The sequence below is a fragment of the Heterocephalus glaber genome, unplaced genomic scaffold, assembly GCF_053883595.1.
Source record: "Heterocephalus glaber isolate CG9 unplaced genomic scaffold, H.glaber_assembly_v1.0 deba00001428, whole genome shotgun sequence".
NCBI classification, from domain to species: domain Eukaryota; kingdom Metazoa; phylum Chordata; class Mammalia; order Rodentia; family Bathyergidae; genus Heterocephalus; species Heterocephalus glaber.
This window is the reverse complement of record NW_028258293.1, coordinates 23,502,117-23,516,265: the sequence shown is the minus strand read 5'-3', so window position 1 is coordinate 23,516,265 and position 14,149 is coordinate 23,502,117. Positions and strand designations below refer to the sequence as shown.

General features: G+C 37.7%; 1 protein-coding gene and 1 long non-coding RNA gene across 5 annotated transcripts in view; one reads left to right on the top strand and one right to left on the bottom strand.

Moving 5' to 3' along the window:
- LOC147828019 (uncharacterized) overlaps positions 1–7,042 on the top strand; it is a 36,673-nt gene extending 29,631 nt beyond the window's left edge. For both annotated transcript variants that reach the window (XR_015451463.1, XR_015451462.1), the window contains 2 exons: positions 608–764; positions 1,732–7,042. This is a non-coding gene — a long non-coding RNA (uncharacterized LOC147828019). The remainder of the gene's footprint in view (positions 1–607; positions 765–1,731) is intronic.
- Positions 1–14,149, bottom strand: part of LOC101708505 (interferon-induced very large GTPase 1) — a 35,235-nt gene that overhangs the window by 8,925 nt on the left and 12,161 nt on the right. Inside the window, exons 2-3 of one of the 3 annotated variants that reach the window (XM_087211807.1) lie at positions 12,330–12,404; positions 10,079–10,241 (exon numbers count right to left, since the gene is read on the bottom strand). The exons of 1 other annotated variant lie outside the window; for it this stretch is intronic. The gene's annotated coding sequence lies outside the window, so the exon portion shown is untranslated. The remainder of the gene's footprint in view (positions 1–10,078; positions 10,242–12,329; positions 12,405–14,149) is intronic. One more of the 3 variants, XM_087211808.1, reaches the window with a different exon arrangement.

The window sequence follows — 14,149 nt, the reverse complement described above, 5'->3', positions numbered from 1 at the left end:
CAGCAGATAATATTTCATGTGTTTCAACTTCATCATATTCAAATTTCCTTTTCTCTTGTGACTGGCCAAAGAGTACAAAGACCTTCCTGTATATTCTCTGAAGTGAAGAGATCTTCAAACAGTTCATTAGAGACCAGATAAGTGACATTCTAGAGACCTTGTAACAAGAGTATGAATTCCAGAGTTCTCAAAAGAAATAAAGTAATTTTTTTTGCTTGTCCTTTATAATCTCTACCTAAAGTTCAGACCCTTCTTACAGCTCAAGGTTGCATGATATGATCATGAAAGATTGGACTCTATTTATATCCTGATAGTAAGCGGAATTGAAGTCAATTTATAAAAAAGTGCAAGCCAAGTGTGATGGCACATGCCTATAATTCCAGCATTAAGGAGACTAAGGTTGGAAGATTGTCATGAGTTTGAGATCAGCCTGGACTACATAATGAGTTAAAGGCCAGCCTGATTTGCATAATGAGGCCCTGTCTCAAAAAGCAAACAAAAAAGTATAACACTTTTTTTTGGGATTACTCTATACATTAATGCATTTTTGAAACAAAAAATGAAAATAACATATATACTCTTTTGTAACCTGCTGTTTCATTAACAGTGTAGTGGACACATTGTCACCTCAAATTTATGTCAACAAGGTGATGCTAAGCCCTATATGAAAAAGTCATGCTAAAATATGAAATACAGTATGGAAGGAGAGGAACAACGTTAAAGTACTGACAATCCCAGGCTTCAAGACTTACAGTGAAGCTACGGTAATCAAAGTAGTGTGCTTTTTTTTTTTTGTACTGGGAATTGAACTCAGGACCTTGCACTTGCCAGGCAGGCACAGTGCAGCTCAGCTACATCTCTGGCCCAGCAATGTGTTTCTTATGAAAGGATAAGCAAAAATCAGTTGAACAGAATACAGCCCAGGAATAGACATATATAAATATGGTCAATCTTCAACAGTGGGCAAAGGTAATCTAATGGAGAAAAGAAAGACATTTCAAAAAATGGTACTGGAACAATTACAAAGTAACATTCAATTAAAAAATAGTGAATCTAGACAGACACACTATTCACAAAAGTAACTCAAGCCCACCCTCAGCTGATGCCGCCACCTGCACCACCTGCACTGGGCCTCGCCTGATGATCCAGGAAGGACCATGTTCCTTGCCCCCATCTAATGCAGCCCCTGCTTTTGGGGTCTCCACTGCACAGGGCAACAGAGGTGAGAACCCACAGACCTATATGACTGAGAAAGAGACCAACACTGAGGAGGAGAATTTTGCTTCAGAACTGAAGTGTTATTTATCTTACCACAGAGACCAGATGAGAGACAGCTTTGGAAGATGGGCTTGGAGAGGGAGAGAGCTAAATAAGGTTCTCCTGAGAGGCCCAGGATCAGATCAGGAAGATGACAGGGCCTGTATTCTGTTGTGGAAGGCCAGGTTTGGAGGGTGAAATCAACACAGGGGAACGTCCTGAAGGAGAAGGCAGTCTAGTGGCATACCTGAACTTCTGCCCACATCTATCAGGAATATAGGCCAATATATGGGTGGTCTAATTGTCTTCATTAAAATCATAGTCTTATTTGTCCTGTTTAAGGAATGTTCATGAGTAGTTTTTAGGGTTTGTCAATATCCAGTTGACCTTTGATGCCATTGTTGCCACTGAATTTATAGCCAAAGTAATATAGTTGTGACTGACAATTGCTTTTCTCTCTATGCCAATATCTAGATTTCCTGGGAGTCACAAGCAATAAAAAAATGGACATACATACACAGGAATATGGGAAAGCAAGGCAACAGAAGATATCCAAGGTCTCCCAATTCTACTAAGGCAGATCAAGGGGGTACAAATGGAAAGGAAAGCAAATACAGTGATACCTTGGTTCACGAACTTAATTTGTTCCATGATTCTGGTCGCGAACTGAATTGGTGGCAAACCAAATCAAATTTCCCCATAAAGTTCAGTGTCACCTGACATAGAGTTTGCAAATGGGAGGAAAATTTTGCCAAATGCTTCTGTTTATGAACTGAAGTTTTTGCAAATGGAAGCGTTTGTGAACTGAAATACCACTGTACTAGGTAATGGAACTCTATAAAAAAGGTTATAGATGACGTGAAGATACTAGATGAGTTCAAAAAGGAAATGAACCAAAGGTTCACAGAAATATCACTGAAAATGCCCAAAATGAATATGGGAAAAATAAGTAAAAAATTGGAAGAGCTGACCAAATCGGTCCAAAACATGAATGACAAATTTACCAAAGATACAGAATCCTTGAAAAGATATCAGACAGAAATACCTGAAATTAAAAACTGTATAGAATTCATAAATTGCAGAAATAGCCATGTAAAGACAGAGTATTTGAAATTGAGGACAAAATTGTAAATTATGAAGTACTAAGAGAAACCACACACACATAAAAAAAGAACAAGATGGGCCGGGGATTTAGCTCAGTGGTTCCGGCGTCTGCCTTGCAAGCACAAGGTCCTGAGTTCAATCCCTGGTACCAAAAAAAAAAAAAAAAAGAACAAGAAAAGACCATCCAGCAGCTACTAGATCACATTAAAATGACCAAACTAAGGCTAATTGGAGTTAGAAAAAAGCTAGTAGATAAGACAGATTGAATTATTAATATGCTTACAGAACTCATAGCAGAAAATTTCCCAAATATGAGAGAAGAGTTCAACATACAACTAAGCAAGGGTTTCAGAACACCAAACAGCTGTGATGAAAAAAGCTCACCAAGATATTCTTATTAAATTGCCAGATGTTCAACAACAACAGAAGCAACAATGACAACAACAAACAATTTTAAAAGCAGCCAGAGGAGGAAAAACACATATGAAGACAAACCCATTAGAATTATAACACTTCTCAACAGAAACCTCAAAAGCCAGAAGAGCTTGGAGTGAAGAATTTCAAACCTTAAGAGAAACAACTTACAATCAGGTAACATGTCAGGCAAAGCTGCCCTTCAAAATAGATGGAGAAATAAGAACATTTTATGAGAAAGATCAACTCAGTAGATAAATGACTATGAAACTAGCATTCCAGAAAATACTCAAGAATATCCTAGACAGAAATGATACAACCAATAAAGTTAAAAAACCCAGATGAAATGAAAACACCAGGCAAGATTAATGGATATACAACAACAAAAAATGACAGGAAGAGAAAATGGAGTTGCCAAAAGAGAAAGAGTGCAATGATAGTAAATAATCAAAATATCTCAGTAATATTTCTCTCTGTTAATGGCCTCACCTCTCCAATTAAAAGACACAGATTGATAGGCTGGATGAAAAAAAATACTCCAACAGTCTGTTGCATTAAAAGAATCATCTATCCTAAAAAGATATTCGTAGACTAAAAGTCAAAGGATGGAAAACACTATTTCATATATCAGGACACTGAAAACAAGAAATGGTAGCAATTTTAAGCACAGACATGGTAAGCTTTAAACTAAAACTAATTAGAAGAGATAAAGAGATCGCTACGTATTAGTTAAGGGAACAATCCAACAAGAACAAGTAATATTTATGCACCAAATATGGGAGCACCTATCATCATAAAACAAATACTGCTGAACATAAAAGAGCAAGTGAACTAACGCAGTTATAGTGGGGAATCTTAATATCTCACCTTCACAAAGAGATCAACTAAACAAAAAATCAAGAAATATCAGAGCTGAAGCACATCCTTTAACACAATGGATTTAATAAATATCTACAGAGTATTCCACTCTACTGCAACAGAGTATACATTGTTTTCTTCAACACAAGGTACTTTCTTCAAAATGGATTACGTACTAGTCCACAAAACCTGCTTAAATAAATATAAAAGAATCAAAAGCACCCCATGAGTACTACCAGACTACTGTGCTATGAAATTAGAAATCAACAGAAATGGAAAATGTAAAAGCACCTGGAAAATTAACAACACAGTAAGTCAACTAGTAAGTCACAGAAGAAATCAAGGAAGAAATTAAAAAAATTTCTGGAAGTTAATGACAATGTCTGTACATCTCAACTGGAATATCTCGACCACTATGAAAGCAGTCCTAAGAGGGAAATTGATTGCAATCAATGCTTACATTAGGAAAACAGAGTGAGCACAAGTAAATACCCTTATGAGAAACCTTAAGATGCTTGAGAAATAGTCGGGGATTTAGCTCAGTGGTTCCACTGCCTTCCTCACAAGCCCAAGGCCCCAAGTTTGATCTCTGGTACCAAAAAAAAAAAAAAAAAAAGCTTGAGAAACAATACTGCAGGCTTAAATCAAAGTTAAGTATGGAAATAATAAAGATTAGCACAGAAATCAATGAAGTTGACACTAAAAATATAATACAAAGAAAAAATCAACAAATTGAAGAGCTGGTTCTTCAAAATAATAAAAAAAATAGTTAAACCCTTAACCAAACTTACTAAGAAAAAGAGAGAAAAGACTTGCACCAATGCAAGTTGAAATGAAAAAGGTAAAATCACAACAGACACCATCGAAATTCAGAAGATAGTAACCACTATAAAAATTGTATTTCAACAAATTTTAAAACTTTGAATGGACAGATTTCTAGACTTATACAAATAACTAAAGCTAACCCAAGAAGACACAAAAATGCTGAATAATCCAATAAAAAGCAATGAAATTGAGAATTTACCAACTAAAAAAAGCCTGGGACCTGGTGGATTCACTGCTGAATTCTACAAAACCTTCAAGGAAGATCTCAAATTATCATTATTTGCTGGTGACATAATACTCTACATATAGGACCCAAAGAATTCTACCAGAAACTCTCTTAGAATTAATAACTAACTTCAGCAATATATCAGGATACAAAACACAAAAAATTGGTTGCATTTGGGTACACCAATAATGAACCCAATGAGAAGGAAATTATGAAAAGAATACCATTTACAGTAGCATCAAGAAAAATGAAAAACCTAGGAATTAACCTAACCATGGATGTGAAAGACCTCTAAAAAGAAAACTGTAGTACTTTGAAAAGAGAGATTGAAGAGGACATTGGAAAATGGAAAGATGTCCCATGTCCCTGGATAGGCGGAACCAGTACTGTCAAAATGGCCATACTCCCAGTCTCAATGAAAATACTAGCAGCATACTTCACAGACCTAGAGAAAATAATCCTAAAATTCATGTGGAACCAGAAGAGACTTAGAATAGCAAAAGCAATCTTGGGCAACAAAAAGCAGGAGGCATCACATCACCTGACTTCAAGCTGTACTACAAAGCAACAGTAATAAAAAACCAAAAGATACTGGAATAAAAACAGACATGTTGACTGATGGAACAGGAAGGATACAGAAACATCCGCAGACACATTTAGCTATTTGACCTTTAACAAAGAAGCTAGAAGCATAGTTGGAGAAAAGATAACCTATTTAACAAATGGTGCTAGGAAAACTTATGTGTTTGCAGAAGATTGAAAATGGACCTATATCTCTCTCACCGTGTACTAAACTAAAATTGAAATGAATCAAAGATCTAAACATTAAAATGGAAACATTGAACCAACTGGAGGATAAAATGGGTAAAACACTTAAGTGGCTGTGGTGGCACATGTCTGTCATCCCAACATTTGGGAGGCCAAGACAGGAAGATTGCCATGATTTTGAGCCCAGCTCAGGCTACATAGTGATTTCAAGGCCAGTGTGAAGTACACAGTGAGACCCTGTCTCAAAACTAACAACAAAACAAAACAAAAGACAAAAAAACCACACAAAAAGGTAAAAAATGCAAAGAAATAGGTGTGGGAAAATTTTCCTGAACAGAACCACAATTGCACAAGAAATAACAGCAAGAATCAATAAATGAGATTAAATTAAATTAAAATTAAATCAAATTAAAATTAAAAAAGCTTCTGCACAGCAAAGGAGTGAATTAGTAGAGGGAAGAGACAACCTACAGAATGGGAAAAAAGTTTCACCAGCTATTCCACAGAGGACTAATAATCTAGACTATATAAAGAGCTAAAAAAAAAAAAAAAGACAGCTTAAAATAAAAAATCCAAACAAGAAATAGGCAAGTGAAATGAACAAACATTTCTCAGAGGAGGAAGTACAAATGGCCAACAAATACATGAAAGAATGTTTAACATCCCTGGCCATTAGAGAAATGCAAATTAAAACAACACCAAGATTCCATCTTACTCCAGAAAGAATGGGAATCATCAAGAAATAAAAAATAGCAAATGCTAGTGTGGCTGTGGTTAAAATGGGACCCTCCTACATTGCTGGTGTGAATGTAAACTGGTACAACCATTGTGGAAATCAATATAAAAATTCCTCAAAGAACTAAAATTACAAATTCCATATGACCCAGCCATTCCCCTTCTAGGTCTTCCCTGAAGAGCTAAAGATATGATTCTACTGTGATACATTCATACTAGTGTTTATAACAGCACAATTCATAATAACTAAATCCTGGAAGCAGGCTGTATATACCTCAATAGGTAATTGAATAAATAAAATGTGGTATCTATATGTAATGGAATATTATTTGGATATAAAGAAGAACAAATTTGAGATAGTTGGAGGAAAATGGATGCATCTGGAAAATGTTGAGTGAAATAAATTATACACATGCTTAAATACCATATAGTATCTCATTTTAAGAGGACAAAGAACATACAAACAGCACAATAAAGGATGGATAGAAGGAGAAAAGGGATAGTTCTCTTTCAAATGGGAAGAGGTCTAAGAGAATGTGAGCAAGAAGAGAGGGAGGAGAAGGGGAAAATAAGTAAAAGATATACCACGTACAGTACAGGAACCTAATAATCTAAATGAATGTAAACATATGTCTTAAACATGAAATAAGATTAATAATAACAATAAAATGGGGAAAAGGGATTTAGAGACAGGGAGGGAGGTGGGAGGGAAGTGGAAGGGAATTAAAGATTCAAACTATATTGTGTACACATATCAATGCCTCAAGATGAATGTAAACTGCATGTACTGCAAACATGTACTAATAAATTAAATGACAATATAAAATGTATAAATAAATATGAAAAGAAAAGTAACTCAAAGTTGAATGTAGTCTTAAATATAAAACACAAAGCTCTAAAACTCCTGGGAGATAACACAGGAGAAACCCTAGGGTGTGATAATGATATTTTAGTTACAAACCAAAGGCAGGATCCATGAAAGAAATAACTTTAATAACTTCTTAAAAGTGAAAAGTTCTCCTCTGTGAAAGACACTATAAAAAGAAACCACGGACTGGGAGGAAATATTTGAAAAATATATCTATCTGAGAAAGGAATATATATATATGGTTTTAGGAAAGGGATCAGAGATCAGGGAAGTGGGAAGGGTCATGTTGGAAGGGGGATAAAAGGATTAGAATGATGAAGATAAGACTTACATATGTTATAATTCCCTCAAAAGATTGTAGCTATTATGCATTGCAAACATATTCTAATAAAACCAATAAAATAAATAAGATAGCTCCTAAAAAAAGAAAATAAAGAACTCAATTAAAAGATAGGTGAAGGACCTTATCAGACATCTCACCAAAAACATATGTAGATTAAAATAAGCACATGAAAATATACTTCCCATCAGTTGTCATTAGAGAACTGCAAATTAACACAACAATGCTAGACCACTACAAACTTATGAGAATGGCCAATGTATTCATCTGTTTTCTACTAAGGTAATGCAATTCCCAAGGCTGGGTGCTTTTATAAAGAAAAGAAGTTTATATGACTCATAGTTCTGAGAGTTAAAGTCCAAGATTGGGAGGGGAACATTTGTTTGGTCTCTGAGGAAGACCTCATAGGGAATGGCATCACTGTGGCAAGAACATGTTCAGAAATCACATGGTGAGACAGGAAGCCAGAGAGATTCAGTGATCAAGTTTGCTCTTTTTATGACAACTTGCTCTGATAAAAACTAACTGGGGCCCTATGTGAACTGCATTAATTCCTTTTAGGGGAGATGCCCCTCAACCTGATTATCATTCATAGGCTCCACTTAAAGGTTTCACCACATCTCAATATCACTACTTTGAGGACCAAGCTTCCAGCACATGAAACTTTGAAGCATATTCTTAAACCATAGCAGCTAACAACAAAATCACAGCACCACATGCTGGTAAGGATGTGTAGTAACAGGAACTGTCATTCATTACTGGCATGTGTGAAAAGTGGTGTAGCCACTTTTAAGGATGATTTTATGGTTTCTTGCTAAAAAATATACTTTTACTATGCAACTCAGCAAGCATACTCATTGGTATTCACCCAAAAGAGCTGATGACCACTCACATCCAGTTGTTTACAGCTGCTTTAATCAAATTGCCAGAACTTGGAAGCAACCAATATATCCATTAGCTGAGTGGATAAACTGTGTTATGTCCATATCAGGGGATATTATTAGTACTAGAACAAGTTATTAATTCATGACAGAAGGAGGATTACATGCATCAAAGCCATATGCAAAGACTATATACTGTATGATTCTAATTATACAACATTTTGGAAAAGGCAGAACTATGGAAATAGCAAAAAATGGCAGCATTTATAAGAGAAAAAGGGATAACTTGGTGGAGCACAGAAGGTTTTTTTTTTTTTTTCGGTACCAGGGATCAAACTCGGGTCCTTGCGCTTGCTCAGCAGTGGCGAAACCACTGAACTAAATCCCCGGCCCCACAGAGGATTTTTGAGGGCAGCAAACCCGTTTTGTATGATGGGGTAAGGGTAGACACAGGCCATTATACAATTGTCAAAACTCAGAGAATGCACACCAAAAGTGAATCCCAGGTGAGTCATTGTATCTCTAATGATTGATTAAAAAATCTTTAGCCTTATCAGAAAGGATTTGGGCACAGGACAGCCAAGTTTTGGGGCTTGTTGGTGGATAGTTTGAGAAAAGGGAGAAGAAAATTCAAAACCTGGGACAAGAGAATAAAGATACATATCTTGAGAGCCAGTCTAGTGATCAGCCTAAGATACAGAAGAGATCTTCATCCACCGTAAATCTCCATGAGGGTGGATTAAAACATAAAGTTTCAAGTTGCCTTCCAAACCTCCTCTTCCTTATAGGGGGTGCTCATTGGCACCAAAAGCATTAAAACCCTTAGCACCAAAACTTCTCCATTAAAGCAATCCTGCCCAACTAGTATAAAGTGGTTATAAAACAATATAGCAGCACTGACCAAAACTACACAGGATAGAAACAAACCTTTGATGTAGGCCTCTTTCTTACTCCCAATGATCCCTGACCCATCTTCTCTAAAAGTTTAAAAGTTAACATGTATTAATCTCTTTATTTGAATATATAGGGCCTTCTGTGATGCTAAAGGAAATGGTGTTGTCAAATTGCAACTTGAAACGTATAATTTGACATAACGCAGGTGTTTCTGGAAGATCTACAAGGTGCTAGATGATCTGGAAAAGTCTATATATTTATTTTTTGTACCGGGGATCGAACTCAGGTCCTTGTGCTTGTGAGGCAGGTGGCAGAACCACTGAGCTAAATCCCCGGCCCTACATTCTTTAGATAATCACATTTGTTGATGAGACCTTTTTTTCCATATGCTCAAAGCCTTATAAAAACCCCAATCTCTCACCCTGACTGTACAGTTCCTCTCTTGGAAATTCACCTACTCTTCCCCTTGACAATGTTGGCCTGAGCAAACTCTTTACTCTTTTCTTTGCCTGGGCAAATACTCTTATTTGCTGTGTCACTGGCCATTTCACAGGGCAAACCTTTACTCTATTTTTTTTTTCCATTATAGTTATTCTATTCCAGTATATACAGTGTTTCAGGCTAAGTTGTCAACTTTGTCCTCTATCTTTCCTTAACATCCTACAATCAGATAAATTGTCAATAATTTTCATCTAAGTTAAATACATAATTTGATATCAAGTATGTGCATTATTAAAGTTAAATGATGCAGGAGCAACATCAGTAAATACCATGACATAAGTAGCTACAGGAGCCCATCCTTTCACTGAAATAACGAACATCTAATTAAATCTACTGCCATATGTCTTTTACTACTGCCTGTGGATAAGTAAATCCATTATCTTCAGCCTTTAAATGTGGACTCATACCAGTGACTCTTTGGGGAGCTTCCAGGCCTTCAGTCTTGGCACTGCAGCCTTGATCCCTCTTATTCTGAGGCTTCCAGCTTCTGGGACTGTGCAGCTACTGGATCCCTTGGCTCTCCAAAGTTCAGATGGCCACTGTGGACTATCCCATCTCTGATTGGTAAGCCTATCAAATAAATGTCCATGCAGAATTTTACATATTAAAATTATAAATATAATTATAAAATTTATAATAGAGCCATTTCTGTGACTGTATCAGAACATATAGTTCACAAGCCTTGGGAAGCAGGACTTTGTAAAGGTTTCTTCAGGATGGGGCTAGTGAAGCCCTAGAATGCTGTGAGTAGATCCTGATGTATTGCAGTTCTGGCTATAGCTCAGAAGACCAGAATAATGAGAGGAAGAAAGGCTCATGGGGTTTCAGATGGTCACACTTTTGGGACTTGGACTAGGGACCATGCATATTATCTTCTGGCAAAGAACTTACTTTTATTTTGTCTGTATCCTAAGTCTTTGTATGAGGCTAAATTAACAGGGAGTGGACAAATGGATTTGATGGAGGAAATTTCAGTCCATTCTGACATTCAAGGTGTGGCCTGTGCATTACTGCCTGCTTTTAGGCAAATTCATAGCAAAAATCAGGAGCAAAAAGGAGAGCACAAAGATTTGTAGAAATTGAACTTTGATCAGAAAGTAAGCACATTTAAAGTTGAGGCAAAAGAGGTATGATTCCTGAAGAGATTAGCACCATTAAGGGCTGGGGATTTAGCTCAGTGGTTCCGCTGCTGCGCAAACCTGCAATCCCAGCACTCAGGAGAGGGGCAGGCCAGCCTCGGCTGTATGGGAAGATCCTGTCTCAGAAAAAGTTTACATGATAGGTACATCTGTGAGTACAGATCAGAGAAGTTAGAGATTAGCACCATTAAAAAGATACCAAATACTTTGAACCAGGACAAGAAGAAAGATGCCTAGAGAGAATCTCAGGAATCAGCAAGACCCTACCCATTTCAAGCTCAAAAGTGCAAAAAAGCAAACTTTTCATTTGAGAAGAGACCCTCTAGGGCCCCTGCTCAAGAAGGGCTGCCTGGGATATTGGTTCTCCAGGATTTATTTCATCATGCTCAATCATCAGATACTCAGAGGCTGCCTCAACCATGGTCCAAAGGGACCTGATTACTATTTGAGCTGACAGTAGTCCTTGTCATCAACCACATGATGCTCTTTTTTTCAGGCATGCAGAATGCAAGTGGCATCATGGAAGCTTTCACCCAGATTTCAAAGGAAGGCCTGTGAGGCCGGGCAATGTGCATCTGAGAGGGCAGTGCATGAAGCTGTGGGAATGAAGCTGAAGGTACAGTGAAGACCCCAAGAAGTTGGAGGTGCCAGTGATGTGGAACATCTGCTGAGGAAAGCCACAGACAGTGCCAGAGGCAGCCCAAGAAAGGTCTCATGTGGGCTATCACCAACACGGTCATAGGCCAACTAACCCCTGTGGAATTCACATCTCACCACCATGTTCCCTGGATGCTAGACCTAAAGCTACAAGACTTAATGTTTTCTCTGCTTTGTTTCAGCCTTGTTTTTGTCCTATTCTTTTCTATCTCCCTCTTCCTCCCTTTTGCAACTTGAGTGGAGTAAGAAATGCTTAGCAGATTAACAAAACATACTTCTGGTTGTGTCTGTGGGGTCTTTTCAGAGATGATTGGCATGCAGGCCAGCAAACTGAGGGGGCATGACTCACCCTGGTTATGAGTGGCACCATGCAATAGTCTTTCAGCCTGGATAGAATAAAGGCTAAGAAGAAGGAAGTTGGTCTGCATTTGAAAACCTGCTTTAGCTGGTGTGTCTTTTACTACTGCCCTTGCCTGTGAACAACAGGCTCCAACTTCTTTAGCCTTCTAATGCATTAAGTGACTCTTCAGGGACTTTCTAGCCTTTCACTATTAGATAGGTGCTGCATCCTCAACTCCTCTTGTTCTGCAACTTCCAGCTTCTGTGACTGAGAAGCTCTGGTATCGTGTGGCTCTCCAGCAGGCAGAAAGTATTGTGGACTATTCCAGCACTGATCAAGCAAGGCTATCTAATAAGTCCCCTTGCATAATTTAATATATATGTTTTCTATTGATTATTTTCCTCTAGGGAACCCTAACCAAAACACCACCCAACCTATTCTATAAGAAATGCTAAAAGAAGTTATTCAAACTGAGAAAAATTTGCTAATAAGGAAGAAAAAAATCAAAAGGTATAAACTCACCAGTTGTAGTAACTATACAAATTCAGAATGCTCTGTTCTTACAAACATCTTGCATAAATCATTTATATCTTCAGTCTGAAAATAGGAAAAGATGTAAAAGAAGACATCAGAAATTCAAAATGTGTGTGGATTGAGTGCAATTGTATAGATTTTTTTCATATATATATAGGCTTTGTTGTCAGCACAGTTAAATGAGAGTCCTGTGTTCATTTTTAGTAGCTTTTCTAAGCCTAGATTTTTTTTCAGTAATAATTATCCACTTCACTCTGTCTTTGTTTCCTAGTCTTTAGACCTTATTAGCTGAGTTTTAATGGTTTTATCATTTTATCTTCTCTGTGACTTTTGTGAGCTGCTTTTGAGGCTGGCATAAATACATGAGTAGTGAATGAATTTTTCTACTTGATATCTCTAGAAGGATATGCTCCTACTCCATGCAATACTGAACTCATCATTCCCCTTTTAGTTACTTTTCTATAGATCTTCTTCCAAACTTGATTTACACTGGGAACCTGACTTCTGTTAAGATCCTTTCTCCTCTGCCCTTTTAGGCAGTGGGGAATGTCAACAACCCTTCTCCAATGCTTTGCCTGCTAACCCACTATTGCATTATCTTAGAGGTGATAAAGAATCTCTTGGGACTTATTAGACCCCCATCTCATCATGGCCTTTCTGCCTTCAGTTTCAGCCCATTCTAAATCCTCATTCCAAAAACTAATCACCTCCCCAAAGTCTTATGTTACTTATTTGTACAAACACCTGGCCTATACAAGCAAGCTGGTTTTCTGAGTGTGGCTGTAGTCCATATGTCATTCTCTAGGCCTTCAGATTATTGCTCTCACTTTCCTAACTTTGTTTTATACACCTGCCTCAGCTTGGAATGACCTTTCTTTTCTATTAGAATCTTACACAGTCTTTTAAGATCTCTCTGAATCTTCTGGGAAGTCTCTCCTGCACCTTCCAAGCTCCTGTAAATCACCATGCTATTATCCGGCACCTGCTGTCCTTCTCTGACAACAGGGTTTAAGGGCAGGGTGCACTTAGAGAAAAAAAAGCCAAATTTGGTGACTGCCTTACCAGAGGTGCAAGAGGTGACTCGGTGTTGACTGAGCTCAGAAGAGTTCCAGAGGCTGGAGAAAGGTTAAGGGAAGGTCCTGGAAAACTAGGAAAGCTTAGGGGTAGCATCAGATCCGGGGATGTTGAGTCAAGATGGGAAGCATGGAGGATAGGGAAATTCTCTGATGATTTCCCAGGTCTCTAGGACAGTAAGTGAAGGAGGAGGCACAGCAGGGACAAAGTTCCCACAGATTCAGAGCTCTTCTACCTGACTCCTCAAGAGCTTTCCCAGTTTTATTTGGCTCTGGGGAATAAGGAGGAGAAGCTTTTAGCATGATTCCTCTTCCCCATTTAGCAGCCTAGATTTGTTCTAATTGTGCTGACTGTGAACTCCCAATGACACTTGCCCAGCATCATATTCACTCACCCACATGTCCCACCATGCTCTCTACAGTCTCTCAATTGCATCTACCCAGACAGGGAAGAGCAACTAAGCAGATGGAGCCACGCTAGCTCATGAACTTACTCTGGCAATGGAAACTGGAGCCAATGAGCCAGAGCATTTGGGCTGTAGGATATTAGGAGGAGGACAAGAATTTTTTATTTGTATTATTTTGTCTTTTGTTTATCAATACAATCAATATTAAGTTGCTATCATTTCAAAGTAGCTTGTTTATTCATAAAAATGTTTTATTTATTTTTTGGTACTGGGGATCGAACTCAGGACCTTGTGCTTTCAAGGGAGGTGGAAGAACCACTGAGCTAAA